The sequence below is a fragment of the Kogia breviceps genome, chromosome 9, assembly GCF_026419965.1.
Source record: "Kogia breviceps isolate mKogBre1 chromosome 9, mKogBre1 haplotype 1, whole genome shotgun sequence".
In the NCBI taxonomy this organism is placed as follows: Eukaryota; Metazoa; Chordata; class Mammalia; order Artiodactyla; family Physeteridae; genus Kogia; species Kogia breviceps.
In genome coordinates, this window is record NC_081318.1 from 77563742 (window position 1) to 77584402 (window position 20661).

The window sequence follows — 20661 nt, forward strand, 5'->3', positions numbered from 1 at the left end:
TACTAGGTTTGATAATACCCCTAATTTCTTACTGTTTCTATGTGCCTGTTATACCTTTGGCCTTCCCTTAAAAATATGCCTCAATAAGTCACTCTGTTTAGATCTACCTTTTGAATATAACATGACTGAGTCTTGTTTTGTGAGCAAATTAAATATCTTGTTTCTTTAAAACGGTAAACTAAGTCCATTCACATTTATTGTTGTACCAAATATGTTTGGTCTCCTTTCTGTCATACCATTTTACAATGATATGATTTATGTTATAATTTTATGCTTCTTTCTCTATATGATGTGATCTTAAGTAAAAACATATTTTGGAAAGTATTTTTGTTCCAGTTATTATCTCTGTACTTATACTGTTTTTATGCCCTTAATTCCTACTTTTCATAAAGGTTTACTACATGGTTTGTCAGCTTTTAAGCTATCTTTTATTCCCTATCTATTGTCTATAGAAGTATCAATAGGAATACTTTAAACTAATACAATGTTACATGTCAATAAAAAAAGAAAACCAATGATCTCAAATTTCCTTTTTAACTTTTTTCCTCCCATTTGAAAACATGTACTTTGTCACCACATATAGAATTTGTACATTAGTAGTTCACCCTCATCCCCACTATTGTTTTAGCATTAAATTTAAATTGCATATATTAAAATGCTCAGTATCAGTCCTGTTGCTGAATTTTCCCCTGCCATCTCATGTTTTAATGAAGCTCATTCTAGTTTTCCTAAGAAGGTCTCACTAGTAGAGAATTCCCTAAATTCATATATGTTTAAAACGTTTTCTATCACCTTTATATTTAAGGAATGCTTAACTTGATACAAAATCCTTGGTTCACACTTTCTTTTATTGATTTTTTTGCATGTCCTGCTCTATTGTGGCCTTGCTCTGAATATTGCTTTTAAATAACTGAACGTTGTTCTGAACGTTGTTCTAATTCTTTTTGCCTTGCAACTTATTTGATCTTTTTGTCTAAAGAACTTGAATATTTCTTAATATCTTCAAAGTTTAATAGTTTTATTAGGGTACTTCTAAGAGCTAATCATCCTCAGTTAATTTTCTCCTGTCTCTCCTTTCAATTTGTGGATTCAAGTCTTAACTTATTTTTAAAAAGATATCTGGGATTATAGTTTAAAATATTAGTTATATTCCATTATTTTTCCCCAAGGGGTACCTCTTTTTTTCCTTTTATCCTTTTTTCTTTCTCAGATGCTATGTGTTTCAAAGACAGCCACTTCAAACAGTGAGAACTTTAAGTTTTCTTTGTAAGTCATGCTGTGAAAATTCAGGATACTTTATTTTAGAAAGTATTTTCACAATTCTCCTACTCTTAATGGCAGTAGTTTTAGAATAACTTCAGGCCTAAGGCTAGCTCTTCTCTTTCCAGCACTTCTCTTTCTCCCCTCTCCTCTCACCCCCAACTCCCCCTCTCTCTTTCTCACTCTTTCTTTCTTTCTGCCTGCTCTTTTCAACACAAAGCCTTTGCAGCAGGGTATAGTGTACACTGGAATCTACTGACTTCTGCACTTACCTTTCCCACTTTTTATTTAATTTTAAAGTTTGAGCATTCTCTATTTCCAACTTTCAATGAAGGCATGGCTTTGGTGCATATTTTTTTTTCTTTTCTTTTTGCTCTATTTTGTTTTAGGAGGAAATATTGGGATATGCAGACCTAGGTAGCTGCTGTTGTCCTATCAACCTGGAAGTCTGTTAAACATATTCTGTGATACAAAAGTAAATCTATACACAGTTTCATTTTCTCTTTTGTACAAAAAAGAAATCACACTATGCATACAATTATACTTCTTTTTAAAAAGAATATATTTATCTTGAAAATCTGTCCACAGCAGTTTCAACATTTTGTCACATGTATAAAGTAATATATTTGTTACTAAAAATTTTCACATGCTGCTAAATTAAACAGCTATGAAAAAAATAGGATTAGGAACAGTATACTCAGTATTAATGAAACTTATAGCCCGAATAATAACAACAATTCCTAAGGAAAAATACTAGTACAGTTAAAGACACAGCAGATCATCAATAAATGGAGCACTATAATAAGTATATGCTCTTCCTAAAAAAATAAAATAAAGATAGCTCAATAGAAGGAGATGTAAGGAAGAGTTGAGGCTGTTGAGTTCTGGGAAAATTAAAGAAGGTCACCCAATAGCACTGGGTCAAAAAAGAAGAACATGGAGTGGACATTCATCATGTATGTGAGCTACTTCTGTGGCTTGGTGCTTTCGGCTGACGCTGCAATATTGTATTCAACTGCTGGTGCTTGCTGGCACAAAATAATCAAATGCTGGGAAAATTCTCAAATAAATCAACATACAGTCCATCTTCTAGTGATATCATTCCTCTATTTACTAATCACATGTGACCTTATTTGTATTTCATAAATGGGCTGTATTCAGATATCCTCTCCCTCTCTCTCTCTCTCTCTCTCTCTCTCTCTCTCTCTCTCTCTCTCTCTCTCTCTCTCTCTCTCCTCCCTCCCCCTCTCTCTCTCTCCTCCCTCCCTCCCTCTCTTTCTCTCTCTCTCTCATGCACCGCATACACACCCACATTTAAATGTGAATTAGAATTTATAAAAAGTATCCTCTGTCAGCTATTCTCAACTTCCCTGGTAGAAGTGCCTGATGTCGTGAGTTTTGAAGACTCTTGTGTGTACTTTTTTGAAATTGATTGTTTCTTTAATTTCCTTATTTCTGACCCTGGATTCCGTTTTCTTGTTCCATTAATGATATCTCTCCATCAACTTAAATCATGTGGTTAGCCTCATCTTCCCATTTTCTTTGGTTCTTGTAGGTTCATACTTTTCGTTTGAAGTCTTCCAGGGACATTTTAATTGATACGAACACTTTACTGATTATATATAAAACCCCTCAAATAGTCAATGTATAATTATTCTTAAAATTAATAAAACTATCAGTAAAAAGAAAAACAATTCATCTTCTCTTTAAGGCTACTAAATTATATATTCTGCTAAAAAAAAATAATTCCTAACTACCAAAACAGAACTTGTAATATAACATTTGGTTAACAATGTGAGATTTTGAGTGGAACAACCTAGTTTTGAATTTTGGCTTTAGCCCTTACAAGCTGTGTCACTTTCAGCAGGTGGCTTAACCTTTCTGATCTTCACTTTTTACAACGTGTACATCACAGAGTTGTTGGGTAAGTTAACCAAGTAGAGATGTGACAGGACTTCATATATGCTACATTTAAAAGTTTGCACTACAGAGATGATACATTCAGTATCTTAATAAGTTATTTTTGTCTCTTGTCTAAACTTAGAGGATATGTATTAGGATAACTAGACAGTTAACCAGAAAATAACCCTAATGAGATAAATAGGATGGACTTGATCCCAGCATGGGGCCTGGGGAATTGTTAGAGAACATACTCATTTTTGGTTATTGCTGGGTAGAGACTGAGCCTTGGAGGAAGGGGGAGCCATGTACAACCATGCTCACCATCCTTTATAGATTCAATGATAGCTGTCTTAGATGGTGATAAATGCATTCTAGTACATAGTAAAAAAAAAAAAAAAAAAAAAAAAAAAAAGCTGAGTATGAATAAAACTTATAAATGTGACATCACAACTTTATGGAAACATTTTGCAAATATTATCTATGTGCTTCTGAATATGCTACATAACCTAGAATTCTTTTGTTATTGTTAGCCAACCACTAACTTACAATCATATTTAGGAAATTAAGGACAGCTCTGAAAGGTGAAGGATTCCTTGAGTCAGCAATACTGTCACTTCATAGGGTTGTTTTCCTTTTGGGACTAATACAGAGCTTACTGATTTTATTTAGTCAGCCTCCTGGTACAAGGTTTCTTCTTATCAGCACCCTTTCATATGATTTTTAAACACAGGAATAAGGATTACAGAGTACTGCCTAATTTATTTTTAAAATCATATTCCAGTGAGATGCTGACTTTAGTTTTTTGGAGGAAAGATTGAAATTGCCTACAATTTTATCATCAGCAGTGATGGACAGACTTTGAAACCTTAAGTATTATGTTTTAAAACTGCTCTCACATCCTTATCTGTCTGTCCCAAAGGGTCTCAATTTTTGAGTGTTGATTTTAAGTAAACCTTTTCATATTAATTTTTCTACAAAATGTTCTGTACTGTATGCCATAAGTGACAAGATTCCTACTTCATAATGTTAAGCATAAATCTGCAACAACCCTGATCTTATTTATATTCACACACAAACTTCTTTTAAGAATGGCTAGATCACCTACTTGTGTGTGTGTGTGTGTTTGTGTGTGTGTTCAAGAGACCTCAATATACATGTTCAATGATGTAAATATACTAATGTTAAAAAAAAGTTCTAAAATTACAGGGGGTTTTTACCTGATGTTTTAGATTGATTAAAAATATGTATCTTGTAATACAGTTTAGTCAAACTGTATTATTTCCCAATATAATATACAAATATTATACTGGCTTTCCTGCAAATATTTTCTTTCTAAAGAGATACAAGCTAGACATGTTTAATTCTATATAAATCATACATTTCTTATCTTGCAAGTCAATCAGGATACATTTGAGATATGTATGGAGTGCAAATGCAGATAAGCCATTTATATTCACTTTTTATTTATTCCATATATACATTTTTTTTAGTGCCTCCCATATACCAGGAATATTTTTAGGCCCTGTGGCTGCAGCACAGGAAAATAAATGAAGAAATTTCTAACATGGAGTTTGCATTTTAGGGGTGGTGGGAGAGAGACAATAGGATACTCACATACACTCACACATACACACACACGTGCACACATAGGCTATAATTAAGAAAACTAGAAAATAAAAGAAAGATAGATGTAAAAGACAGGTACTAAAAAAAAAAAAAAGAGAGTTCCTCAAAAAGAATAATTGAAAATCAGTATTGGAAATGTTCATGCATGAACTAACATGAGAATAATCTGTACACAAGTCCCATCTTTTCAAAGTCGTTTTCCTTATTGTTGATTAATAATTTTATAGTGACTTAAAGTTACCATAGAGTTCTGATGTAAAAAAACACTCTATATGTTTTAACTGATAACTATATACAGTGGTAGATCCCACATTGAATTTCACTGTCCTACATTTCATACACTTAAGTAGGAAAATTTTTTATGATTTTAAGAAAAGTCAAAAAGAATATATACACACACACAAGTAAGCATGTGTGTATGTGTGCTCACACGTGTGTGAGTTATATGAAAAACAAGGAACATCCTCTAAGTACTTACCTTGTTTGTAAAAACAAAGCTTGGGTATAAATTGTATCTTTTGATAGACACTTATTTCTGTACAAACCTTTTTTCTTATCAGTATAACAATATCTGTTCTGTCACCATCACTATGGCATATCTATAAGACACTAATTTTTTTGCAAAATGTATCAACCTATTCACCCATTAATCAATCACCTGCTCAATATAATAGATTAAAAATGAGTTAATTCATGATCATTTTCATTAATTACTAATACGTTACTATGTTGGGGGAGCCTGGGTAACAGAGTAAATCAATTCTATTTTAAGAAAAGTCTTGGAAAATACAATATTTAACCCAAATGAAAAATATTTTTAATGGTGAAATTTCAGACATGCGACATGTCAATGGACAAGTATTTTGCATAGATGAACTTTTATTTTTTACCTCCTGGTAAGGTATATGATCATCATGTTTAACAGCAGATATCTTTGCATGTTTTATTTTAAGAATATGCACAACTCACTCCCCCCGCCCCCCCCAAGAAACAATGGAAATAATAATGTTGGAAAGAACTTTTTAGATTTTCCTAACCTGAGATTTATCTGCTTGCCTTTTGAGGAATAGAAATACTGCCTCAGAGAAGATACTGGCTTTAAAAGTCAGGGCAAGTGGACCTACAGATTATCATACTAAGTGAAGTTAGACAGAGAAAGAGAGAGAAAGAGAAATACAAAGAAAGACAAATATCATATGATATCACTTATATGTGGAATCTTAAAAAAATGATACAAATGAACTTACTTACAAAACAGAAATAGCCTCATAGACAGAGGAAAAAACTTATGATTGCCAAAGGGGAAAGGGAGGTACAGGGATAAATTAGGAGTTTGGGATTAAAATAAACACACTACTATATATAAAGTAGATAAACAAAAAGGACTTACTGTATAGCACAGGGAACTACACTCAATATCTTGTAATAACTTACAATGGAAAGAATCTAAAAAGAATATATATATCTAAATCACTAGGCTGTACACCTGAAACTAACATAACATTGTAAATCAACTTAAAAAAAAAAAAGTCAGGGCAAGTGCTATTGAGTTCAATCAGATTTTTTTTCAGTACTTTCTGAAAGTACTGCTAACATGCTGATAATAATAATTTCAAATAAACATAACTATTGTAGTATTTTTTGTAAATGACAAGATCATTTGGCCACAAAAGTGTGGGTCTATAGGAATATTTCTATCAAAAATATAATGCTGCAAATATAGGCTAAAAATACATAAGAGAATTGCTCTGGATAATACCTTATGAAAAAACAAAATGAAGTTCATTTCTCTGGTACCGACATTATTTAGATAAAGTATTCTCTGCCCTACTGTACCTTCTGAAAAAATTTTGGATTGTACATATACTCAAAAATAGCACTAAAATCCATTCTTTGCTGACAAATGGAAGATACATGTTACTCTCTACTGCTACTAGATTTAAATGTGAAATATCAATATAGTACCTCTTTCTCCACAACATCCCTGAGTACCTTGAGGACTTGTTTCCCATTTTTATGTTTTATTGACAAAGGTCAAGTCCTGCTTTCCCAACTCAACTCAGATAGAAATAGTCTTGAAATTGGCGCTGATAATTCCCATGCAAGTACTGTATACTTTTACTCTAATTTGTTTATTCATAAAAATAGTATGTATTGTTCTGTGTGTTCTAAGAATTTGTATTAATGAAATGTGATGCTTTTCCAACTTGATACTTTCACTCAATATTCTATTATAGAGATGTAGGTATCCTGATATACACAGATGTTGATTATATTTCATTGCATGAATTAGAGTTTATTTAGCCACATACGATGAAACAATTACCCTTTTACATAAACTACATATAAAAACATTCCTGTATTTTATGTAATTCATCTTCACACATTCTCTCTCAGGGTATGGTAAGTAAAAAAAAGACTTGAAGTGATTACCACTTCATTTTACTGTCTCCTCTGATTTACACTTAAGTAGGAAACACATCACTATGGCTATTTTTATTTAAGGAGAGTTAAGATATGAACCTTATGACTATAAACTGCAGATAGGTAAATCAAGAATTTAATCTCTATCCCAGCCTCAGATTGCAATGCAGTTTGTAGCACACCTGTCAGAAATGTGCAATGCACTGAATCATAAAATTATAATTCAGATCAGATCCAATCAGTCACAATGTTATCATCGGCTGTTTTAGATATTATGTGGATGTGGAGCTCAAGAATCATTCTTTAGCATAAAGAGTATTTAGTATAGCACACTTTAGGCCTGCTGCACAGATCATTTCACTAGGAGATCATTAAAATAGGTCTGTTTCTGATACGGCTACATAAGCCATTTTCTATGGAGGATCTTTTAAAAGATCGTTTCTTTGAAGAAATACTCATTATTTAAAATGAATTAAACTTTAATGTATTCTCAAATAAGGCATTTTACCATATTCTTACACAGTTCTCTGAGATACGCAAGGTAAATATTGTTAGCCAATAAAGTAAATTTCTCTTCTAATACCTGATGAGCTAAATAGAACGTAAATCATTTTAAATGGCAATAAGTTGTTTAATATATAACTCACAGTTGCTGTAATACTCTCACATTTATGTTTTCCTTTAGAAAAAAATTTCAGCTTGACCTTAATAAAACATAAGAGGCCTTTTTAAAGCCTGTACAAAATCAGAAAAAGATGGATAAAACCATTCGATGGTCTCTGCTCAGCTCCTCCAATTCTTTGGCCCTGCCTCTACCACAGTTAGGAGAGGGAAATATCTTCTCTGAAAATTAGCCGGGGCTTTAAGAATCTGTGAAAAATTGTGCTTACGAAGAAAGGATTGAAGAATGTATTGAAACCATATTCAATACGCATTTTAGTGTATATACAATATCTCTTTTAAAATATACACACACACTTTTAAAATAAAAAGTCTGGGAAGATATATACATCAAACATTACCTCGATTATTGCTGCCCTGTGACTACAGATGTTGTTTACTTCTTTATTGTATAAAGGACAATACTGTAAACAGTGAATATTTATCACTGTTTTGTGAATATCACAAATGTACAGAACATCTACTATATAAACGTTACTGTTTTAGGTTCTGAAAAGTGAACAAAACAGTGTCTTTGTTATGGAGCTTGTAATTTTACAATAATTTTTATTTAAAAATGAAATACTTCAAGTTTGGTATGATGACAATTTTGTAAACTTTGGTACTTGAAAGCCAGATTATTTCTTCATGATGAGAAAGAATAATTCTTACTTCTTTTTCTGTATTTTAAAATTTTTTCTAAAAGTATGACTTCATTATAAAAACTTAAAAATAATCTAAAATCTTAGATGCAAGTATTTCAATTGACCAAATTATTTCTTAAATTATGGTTTACATTCTTTTTTGTCTGTTCCAGTTTTATCTTCTATCACTGAGAAAACACTCATCCTGAAAGTCAATCTTCATTTTATTACCTCCATGTCAACCATTTTATGTTCTCACTCTCTTTCTTCTCAATGGTCAGCATCTATGTGATTTGACTTTTTAAGGCTAAAATTTTACTTCAAACTGTTCCCAATAAAGATTTTAATATAGTCATTTTATCTCTATTTTTTAAATTTTGCTTTATTTAATCAATTTCCTTTTATGTTATATTTTTTTCTTCTGATCTGTTTGTTCTTCATGAGATTCTGCTTGAATTTCATGAATTCATTTATCTGTGTTTTATTATGAACTTAAATTCATTTTCTAAGTTATCTTTGATTCATTATAGCTAATTACTTCTGCAATATAGACCTGGCTCCCAATTTTCAGAGCGACATACCTTTCCATTGGTCATGCAGTTGTAGACCCACGTTCTTTGTTTTATGTACTTGTTGATATTTTAAAGATTTTTTTCTTATGTGCATATCATGATGATAATTAGATTAATACATATTTCACCAGGTATAAGGATTGTCCATTCAGTGACTTCCAATATGCTGATTCATTCTCATTTTCACTCCTAAAGCAGGAGTGCTTGTTTATATGATGTAGCACAATTCTTCTTGTCTATATTTTTATGAGTTTCTACTGAGTTATATTTTTATTGAGTTTCATATTTTATGAGTTTCTAAAACATAAACGTATAATTTTCAGTTTACATTTTACATAGCCTGTTCCTATTTCTTCTCGCACTTCCAACAATTTACTCGAGAAAACTATAATCCTCAGGAAGTAATTAGTCGTCCCCACAGTGGCTGTTAGCAGAAGTACTGATCCATTGATTTTCACTGTAGTTTCAAGTGCAGATTTCATTTTTTCCTATACTTTCATAAGTATTTTAATTGATAGATAAGCAAAACTAATTTGAGACCTTATACTCAAAATGCCATTTTGAGATAGTACCAGGTTGGTAAAAAAAAAAAAAAAAATCACTAGAGAATGTCACTTAAACCTCAGATGAGCACAAGACAAATAATACTCAAAATCATAGTTATTTTAAGCCATTAGAAAGCTGATATTGGAATGCAAACCTAATGATCTAAAATCCAAAAAAGTGACCAGCCCCTATTAGATGAGCTCAGTGGTGGATTTAGTCTTTAACAGAGTAGTGAGAGGAGAAAGAAACAGCCCTAGATGCTGGTAAGAAGAAATCAGCTGAAAATTTAACAAAGGAGATGACTGTCTCTCATGGAGTTGAAACAAAAGTGAGAGTCACTTGCTGCCAAGGAGCAGCAGGGGGCCTGAAGAAGTTGGAGGGTGTACGGTGGGGGAAAGGAGAAAGCTACCAGGTGACCTGAGCCTCACACACCATCAGGCAGTTGTCCTCTATCCCCCAATCCTACACTATGACTTGGCAAATGAAATGGCCTGACTTTTTATGGGAAATACTATCATTTATGTCAGTCTTATTTTCCTTTAGGCAACCTTACTGACATTCAATCAAATATTATGAAATGCAAGAACATAATGTTAAAATAATTTTTTTAGACTGAAGAGAAATAATTCCATAGAAAAAACTGATTCTGAGTACTCTAATGGAGCATGCCTGGAAGAGTAAATATATGATAACTCTAACAATACCTTTTCAAAAAAAACTCTTCATAAATTAGTAGTGGGACTCTTTAATATCCCCTTTCAATAGCTGATAGAGGAATTAGGCAAAAAAAAAATCATTCAGTGTATAGAAGATTTGAACAAATCTGCCAAATAATTCAACTTAATTGATATTTATATAATGTCGCACCCAATACTGGCAAAAACACATTCTCCTCAAATGTAACGAAACATTCAATGACATAAACCTTATGCAGGGCCATAAAACAAGTTACAAAAATTTTGTTAGGATGGAATTTGAACAGAGTATTTTTCTGAACTATGATAATATTAAATTATAAATCAGTAAGAATGATACACCCAGAGAACCTACACATGCTTGAAGATTATACAACACACATCAAGTAGATCATGAGTCAAAGAAGACGTCTCAACAAAACTAAGAAAATATTTAGTTAAATGATGAAAACACAACTTTTTAAAATTGTCTTACAGCTAATCAGTGTTTAGATTTATAGTATTACATGCAATAAAAGAGAAGGAAAAAGGCATAAAATCAATGAAATGAACTTTGACACTAAGAAGCTAGATGAAAAACAAATTAAACCCAGAGTAAGTCAGAGTTGTCTTTTAAAAATCATCCTATATAACTAATTTACTTAACATAAAAGGAAGAACATTATATGATAACTGCAAAACATACATAAAAGACATTTGAGAAAGTTCAACATCCATTCATGATAATTTCTCAGTAAAGTAGGAATAGCAGTGTATTTTTTCAGCTTGATAAATTAAATCTAAAAAACAAAATTAAAATAAAAAGTCCTACAGCTAATATCATACTTAATGGTAAAATATGGACCACCTTCTCCTATGATCAGGAAGGAGACAAGGTGTTCTAGTTTTACCAGGGTGATTCAATATTGTACTGAAGGCCATAGGGAATGCAATGAAGTAAAAGAATAAGAAATAAAAGATTCATAGATTGAAAGGAAAGAAGTAAAAGTACTTTTATTTTTAGATGACTTAATTATGTACTCAGAAATTTTAAGAAGCCTAAAAAAAAAGAAAGCCCACAAACAGAAAACCTAGCTCTAATAAGTGAATTTAGCAATATCACACATAACATAGTTAAAGTATAAAGTTAATTTGAACTTCTAAATATGAGATATGAATAATTAGAAAATAAAATTTAACACTCATATGTTATAGAACCAAAACCAAATTATATATACATACATATATGGTTAAATTTAACAAAAGTCATTCAAGAATTCTACACTGAAAACAAACTAAACCAATAAAATAACTAACCCAATAAAAAACCAAAATATTCTTGGACTTCAACACAATATTTGAGATATATATATTCTTTCCAAATTAATGTAGAAAAAAGGTCAATAACTTTTTTATTCTAAAGAGGAATAATAAATATTTTAGGCTTTACAAGCCATACAGTCTTTGTCACAATTATTCAACATACCATAGCATAAAACCAGTTATGTCAATGAATGAGCATAGTCTTGTTCTGATAATAACTTACAAAAACTGTGGTCAAATTTGACTTTGGTTCAATACTTGATAGATTCAAAACTCTATTAGTAGGTCTCTGAATAGATTTTGAAAACATGTTGCTAAAAATTTTTTGGAAATCCAAATAATCTACAAGGATCAAGTAATCTTGAAAATAACAAAATTGGAGATCTAAAAGGATCTGACTTCCATAATTGATTTATAGCTATCGTAATAAAGATACTGTGGTTTTAGAGAAAGAATAGACAAATAGATTAACATTCAACAAGTGTCAAGCCATATACCAACACATAAACAGTTAATCTTTAACGAAACTGCCAAAGCACTGCACTAAGGAAAGAATAATCCCTTAGTAAACGGTACTGGGACACTTACATATCTCGTTTAAAAACTAAAAAAGAAAACAAAAGCTTGACCTCTACTTCATACCATACACAAAAGTTAATTTGAAATGAATCATAATGCTAAATATAAACCATAACTAGAAAACTGCTATTTAAAAAACCACAGAAATTAGCCTTGCAAATTTGGGATAAAGATTCCATAGAAATGCCACAGGAAAAAAAAAAGTGTCAAAAGAAACTGATTAATTTTACTTTATCAAAATTAAAAATTACTGGACATCAAAATCCAGCATTAAGTAAATAAATAGGCATATCACAATAGGGAGAAAATATTCATAATATCAATATATATTAAATAGGAACTTAATTCCAGAGTATACAAGAACTCTTCAAACTCAGTAATAAAAATAAACAATCTAATATAACATGGGTAAAGCCTTAACAGAAGCTTCACAAACGAACATATATAGATGATCAATAAGCACAAAACTTGCTCAACATTATTAGTCATTGGGGAAATGCAAATTAACAAGAGTTAACACTACACAATCATTATAGTGGCTAAGATGAAAAAGACTGACAACACCAAATGTTACAGAGGCTGTGGAGGAATTGAAGTCTCATACATGGTTTTGGGGAATGTAAGATTTGCAACTACTTTGGAAAACTGTTAGGTAGTGTCTTAGAATGTGATAAGTACCTTTACCCTATGACTCATCAATTTTACTCCAATAAAATGAAAATATATGTCTCCAAAAAGCTTTGTGTAGTAGTATTTATACAGTTAGTTCATAATAGTGAGAATTTGAAACACTCCAAGTGTCCATCAACAGGACAATGGAAAAACCTTGTGATAGTCATATAATTTTTAAAAATTAATCAAAAATTGCAAACTCGTGATATATGCAAATACATGGATAAATATAAAAACATTAAGTTGAGAAAAAAATCCAATTACAAAACAGTATACACCTTATGATTCCCTTTTTGTGACGTTCTAGGTAAGTCAAGAAATAAATACTAACCCATGGTGATAGCAATCAGATTAGATTGCTTCTTGGGGTAGGAAAGAATTAACTGGAAAAGGGCATGAGGAAACTTTCTTGAGTAACGGCAATGTTCTATTTTTTTTAAGTTATGTGGATTTCATTGAGTGAATCCATTGTCAAAACTGACCAAACTGTACACCTAAAATCTGTGTAACTCACTATGCATACATTACACCTCATAAAATAAGATTTTTAATAGCTCAAAAAGTCCAAAAATTAGGAACCAGGCTGATTTTTTAAAAAGATATAAAGAAGATTGAGTAACAAAAACAACAAAAAACAATGTAAGAAAAAATAATTTAAGGCTCTTTGGCTCTTCATGGAAACTCTGGTGCATATGTGGTGGTTTCTAATTCATCTGTAACTCAGAACTTTCAAAATAGCTAAAGTTAGGTGATTTAAGATTCTTGGCTCAAGCCAAAATGACTAAAATAGTTGTTAACCCATTTATTAAATAATGTATACTGCACTCTTCTTAGTAAAATTGCTTAAGAAATAAAATGATATAGCTAGAATTGTTTAATGCTTGAAGAAAGAAAATAAGAAAACAATGTAACTTGCAATGAAAGTTAGGAGGTGTTACATAGATTGATAGATTACAGCTGTATACGGGACAATCAGATGGTTATTCGTAGTACATAGATGTACTTTCTTACATAGAGTTAGTGGCACCATCCTTTTCCACATAAAGCAAATGTTACCTAACTCTGTAACACCATTACTACAATAAACAATTACTTGTTTTCATGACTGCGCTCTCTCTCTCTTCCTTTCTCCACTCCCAAGGGAAACTCTTATAAGGCTTTACTGGCCTAGTCATCAGAGCTGAGCACAGTTCCTAGCTCAATATATGAGTTTTGAATTCAGGAAAAAATAAAATGTAAAAGTAGTCATTCCTAAATCTCAGGTACAATAGGACATTTTTTTTTTTAGAATCAAATATAAAAATATGGACCAAATAGCAAAAGCCAATATGCGAGGAGGATTTGGAGATCACAGCGGTTTAGAAAAACCCTTAAGAACTCTGGAGTAGCCAAGAAAAAAATTATTCAGCAGAGTTGTGTATGCTTTTTATAGTTCAAAAAATAATATTAACCTTCAATGTGAAAACCTGTTTATACAAGCACGATTAGCAATAAAGTTATTGACTTGAATATATATCTATACAGATGTCTAACCCTGCTGGCGAAAGCATGATCATTCCTGAGATTGCATTAAGTCAACTCTCCAAGGACTCTCCAACCATCCTCATTACGTTTTGGAATACAGAATGATAGACAAACCGCCTCTTCTTAGAGTGGAGCAATGATAAAGTAATTTGTAAACGGATTTAAATAGCAATGGGGCAGCTCTGAAGATTTATGTACAAGTTTTGACTAAGGATATACATTTCATGAGACCAATAGGTAATACATTGCCTCTTAAATCCTTACCAAGTCTGAATTTTGTTAATCTTAACCAGAAATATCAGTATTCACAGCACAGACTACACATTTCCAAAATTTGACATTAATTAGGCTGAAGACATTTCTTCACTGACAGCTTGGAACTTTTTGGTTAATGATGAAATTAAATTTCATGACTATAAAGCAGTGGAAAAATTATTTCCTTTTCATAGAATTAGTGAATTTTATAATTTCCTTTAAAAGTTTTATTAATAATAGTAGCTGTCCATATATCAAACTTTTACTAAATAGCATTCTATAATTTAAGAACTCTGAGGTCAACAACTGTGTTTTTATTTTTGTGTAACTGATATACACATACTACATATGTTTTATATAATGACAATCTCTTTAGACATCAATACAGAATACAAAAGCTATTCATTTTCATTTCTTAATCAGAAGAAAAGTGACCATGCACAGAGACAAATACAATTTAAGACTAGCATTTATACAGATTAGTACCATTTTAACAAAGTGAACAAAAATTGATTTGGGCAAGAAAAGTGAAAATTATGTCCATCTATTTGCCAATTAAGGACTTCCCTGGTGGTGCAGTGGTTAAGAATCCACCTGCCAATGCAGGGGACATGGGTTCAAGCCCTGATCCGGGACGATCCCACATGCCATGGAGCAACTATGCCTGTGTGTCAAAACTACTGAGCCTGTGCTCTAGAGCCTGCGAGCCACAACTACTGAGCCCATGTGCTGCAACTACTGAAGCCTGCACACATAGAGCCCATGCTCCGCAACAAGAGAAGCCACAGCAATAAGAAGCCACACACCACAATGAAGAGTAGCCCGTGCTCGCCACAACTAGAGAAAGCCCATGCACAGCAACGAAGACCCAACACAGCCAAAATTAAATAATATATATATTTTTTTAATTGCCAATTTTTTGCAGATGGAAATGCTAGTACTTTATGTCTTAAATGTCACTTACGACACAGTTTAGGAAGCCAGATATAGCTGGCTTGTAAGAATCAAGATGATCTATGTGCTTTTAATGACCACAGAGAGACTGGCTCCTGAATGGTTTACCGCCTTCTCAAAACAAAGAATATGTTAATAATGCCTGTATCTCTTTGAAGAGTGGTGGGTTTTTTGTTTTTTGTTTTTTTGATTTATTGCATTGGAATTTAAATGACTAACATAAGTATGAACTAGGGGAAATTCACATAGTAGATGCCTAATAAATTTTCAAACAAGTTCGTGTGGTGAAATATACTAGCAGTAATAGCAAAAGACTTAAGTTCTTTCTTCATCTTTCAAAGGTACTAGAAAATTATCTCTACAAACCTCAGTTTTCTAGACTGTAAAACTTCGAGGACAGACACTATACAATTGGTCTAATTCATCATTATTATAAGGACCAGATGCCACAAGCATTACAGTATTTTTTGAATAAGAGCTACATAAAACACATAAAATATTGGGAAGTTAAAATATTTGTAGAGAGATAATAGTTCTAATGCTTCCCTTTCTCCCATCCTAGACTACACAACTTCTTTTCTGCAGCAAAACCAACCACAAATTCTCAGTGGCTTACAAAAATAACATTTATTTTTAACTACTGATGTGACATCTGCTGGACTGTTATACCTCAGACAGTTGGTTCAATTTTTCTTGGTTCTGTTGGGTTTGACTAGTTTATAGAAAATTTGAATTGGGATGTCCAAATGAAAATACTCCCTGGAAACTACATTAATCTATTCAGATATCCTAGCAATGAATTTTATAAACATGCCTCCTTTAATGTTTTCTCTGTCCCAAGAAGATATCTTAAGTGGCCAAAATGTTACTCATTTCACTTTTCAACCTTATCTATTATGTTTTTTAAAAGAAATAGTCACAACACTCCATGCTGAAAGTTCTAGAATATCTATTTTGTTTCCTCCAATGACACCCTGATTGCAAACAGTTACACACCTTTTCTGAATTAAGCTTCTTGTAGTCATTAATAATATGAAATTAATAACAAATGACTTGCAGTAGTAATAGTCTGTCTCAAAACTTCTTCTACCAAAGTAAATTCACTAGGTATATGTTCTGTATCTACTTTAACCCAGTTGATAGTTTTATTTGCCAAAGCAAAACATGAATCACCATTTTTTCAGTCCCCTGTAACAATAAAATTTATAAGCCTCTAGTCAGGCTACCAAAGAAAAAAAAGAGAAGACAAGAGAAGACACAAATTACAAATATCAGAATTTAGAGAGTGCCCATCACTACTGATCTCAGGGCCATTAAAAGGTTAATAAGGGAATATTATAAACAACTCTATGCCCACTAATTTGATCATTTAGATGAAATAAAACATTCCATTAAAGGCACAATCTAAAGAAACTCACACAAGGAGATAAAGATAACCTAAATAGGTCTTTAGTTACTAAAAAAAAAATAAGTCAATAATAACCTTTCAAAACAGAAAGAACCGGTTCCTGAGGATTTCACTAGTGAGTTCTACCAAATATTTGAGGAAAAATGACACCAGTTCTCTATGATTTGTTCCAAAAAATAGTAGCAGAGAAATCACTTCCTAACTCATTCTATGAAGCCATGATTACCCAAATACAAAAACTAGACATGACAAAAAAATGACAAAAAACCCCTATAAACCAATATTCTTCATGAAAACAGACGCAAAAACCTTCAACAAAATGTTAATAAATAAAATTCAATCATGCATATAGATAATTATATACCATAAACAAGTGGGCTTTATTCCAGATATGTAATCCATCCCATCAACAGGCTAAATAAGAAAAATCATATGATCATATTAAGATGCCAAAAAGTTATTTGAAAAAATTCTAATACCCACTATGAAAAAAGAAAGGAAAACAACACAATTCCTCTTATCAAAGCAGAAATAGAGGGGAACTTCCTCAACTTGATTAAAAAAAAAACAAAACTGCAGTGAGCCTTGTAGCCAATATCATACTTAAAGTGAGAAACTAGATACTTTCCCTCTAACATCAAGAACAAGGCAATTTCTCTACGACTAAACATGTCCTGGAAGCCCTCCCAAATGCAGTAAGAAGAGAAAGTACATAAAAGGTACACAAAGCAAAGAGGAAGAAATAATACACACGGCAAATAAAGCATATAAGAAGCTGCTCAACATCATATGTCATCAGGTAACTGCAAATTAAAACAACAATGAGATATCACTGCACATTTATAATGACTAAAAACCCAAAACACTGCCAACAAATGCTGAAGAGAATGTGGAGCAACAGGAACTCTCATTCATTGCTAGCAGGAATGCAAAATTGTACAGCCACTTCAACGTGGAAGAGTTTGGCAGTTTATCTCAAATCTAAACATAGTCTTATCATATGATGCACCAATTGCACTTTTAAGTATTTACCCAAATGAGCTGAAAACTTATATTTGCACAGAAACCAGCACAAGAATGTTATACAGCTTTACTCATAATTGTAAAAAATTGGAAGGGACCAAGATGTCTTTAAATAGGTAAATGGATTTAAAAACTGTGGTATAACCAGCAATGGAATATTATTCAGCAATGAAAATAAATGAAGTATCAAACCATTAAAAAAAAACAAGAACAAAAACAAAAAAAAATGAAGGAACCCTACATGCTTAATACTAAGCAAGATAAGCCCATATGAAAAGATTACATACTGTATGATTCCAAGTAAATGACATTCTGCAAAAGACAAATCTATGAATATAGTAAAAAAAAAATCAGTGGTTGCTGGGGATCAGGGGTGGGCAGGGCATAAGAGATGAATAGCTGGAGCACAGAGAGTTTTAAGGCAGTGAAACTATTCTGTATAATACTGTAATGGTAAATACATAATACTCGACATTTGTCTAAACTTACAGAACTGTAACACAAAGAGTGAACCCTAATGTAAACTTTAGGAAACAATAACATGTTAATAATGATTCATCAATTTTAACAAATGTGTCAAACGAATGCAAGATGTGAACAACAGGGGAAACCTGAAACAGGGGAAACCATATGTGGGGGAAGAGGGTATATAGAAACACTGTAGTTTCTGCTTAATTTTTCTGTAAATCCCAAGTATTCCAAAACAGTCTATTAATTTTAAAATGTTCTAGTTTCATTTCTGCCAGTAAGGAGTTTGAAAGTCCTCACTCTGTCCTAATGATAAAAAAAATAAATAAACACACTGAAAAATCAATAACCTTTTTTTGGGTCTGTAAGAGAGGAGAGGACACAGGCAAACTGCTGAACCCCAAGAATGGAGAGAGACTGGTGAATACAGAGAGTCATGGCTTACCTGAGCAGAGACCTGCAGAAATCACCACCTCCGGCCAGGATAGGAAAACCTGAACCATAATAGACGAATTGCTGGAGGCTCTATGCAGACAACTCTGGGAGTTAAAAATTCCAGAACCAGTCATAGAAAGGTCCTCACATAAAATACCTCCAGGAACTCAATAAGGTTCCCACAGTGGATGGAGAAAAACTCCCTCGAATTTCCAGCAGGAGAGGGGCAAAGGAACCATTTTGAAATTGGCAAATATTGCTAATTACTGAAGATGATTGCTCAGTACATTGGAGCTCATTATACTATTCCTTCAACTTTAGTGAATGTTGGGAAATTTACACAATAATAAAAACTATGATAGAACATTAAAACAAAAGGAAAGGAGTAAGAAAGGAAGAAAAGGAAAACAATATCCAGAGTACAGGGCTGCAAGGCCTGCCCTCAAGGGCAACTAATTAACCAGAGCCTAACCTGTTGGGATATTATCAAAGCCAGCTGACCTGAGGGAGGGGAAATACCCAACTCCAGGCAGCTCTTACTTTCCATGTAGGAGAAGGGAAATACCTGACTACAGCCCCCTCTAGCCATCCTGCCCCACCTGAGAGGGGAGGGTAAAAACAGAGAATTACCTGTGAAGTTCGCAGTCTAGATGCATAGGCTGACTAAATGACTAAAAGATTCTGAGACCTAATCACAGGAGTACAGAATGCTTCCCTTGCCCCCTATACCTCACCACCACAATACTAAAGGCCCATTTACAGCTGTTCCTTTCACCAGGCACATTATATCCAGCTATCGAGAAAAAAATTACAAGGCATACCGAAAGGCAAAAAAACATAATTTGAATAGACAGAGCAAGCATCAAAACCAGGCATGGCAGGAATGTTGGAATGATCAGATGAGGAATTTAAAACAACTATGATTAATATGCTAAGGGCTCTAATGGATAAAGTAGGCAGCATGCAAGAACAAATGCGCCTACTTTTTTAAGAACAATGTAAGGAGAGAGATGGAAATCCTAAGGGGAAAAGAAAAATGCTGGCGTTAAAACACACAGAAAAAAAGAATGCCTTCAATGAGCTTGTTAGTAGTCTGGATACATCTGAAGACAGGATCTCCGTGCTTGAGGGCCTACCAACAGAAGCCAACAAAAGAGAAAAAAAAAAAAAAAAAAACCCTCAAAATATATATAATATAATCATCAGTAATATTATCAGTGTAGCTCAGGTTTGTCTACTAATGAATTCTCTACCTTTCAAAAATGTGATGAAAAGTTGTCTTCCACATATACATTAAAAAGGAAAGCTTTGTTGATTTGTATCTTAAATGTCGCTTAGGATACAAAAACAGAAAGCCAGATGCAGCCAATATATAAGATATAAATTTGTTGATTTCTAAGATTTTTGCTTTATTGAATCTGAATACTGAGATGCAATAGATTAAAATTTAAAAGAATCTTTCTTGTCTTAAAGATGATTGAGAATTGCAATTTTAAAAAGTAAACAAAAACCATTGGTAAATGGTATTTAATGTAAAGTAACTTTAGACTTTAAAATGGTGGAACTCTAGACAGAAAAAGAATATATATGTTTTTCTGTAGGTAGACAGAGCATGCTAATTTCCTGGTTACGTTCAGAAGGATAGAAGAATAATGAAACTGAAAAAAAGTTTGGAGTTTTTAAGAGATATTTTGGAGTTTGGAAGAGATATT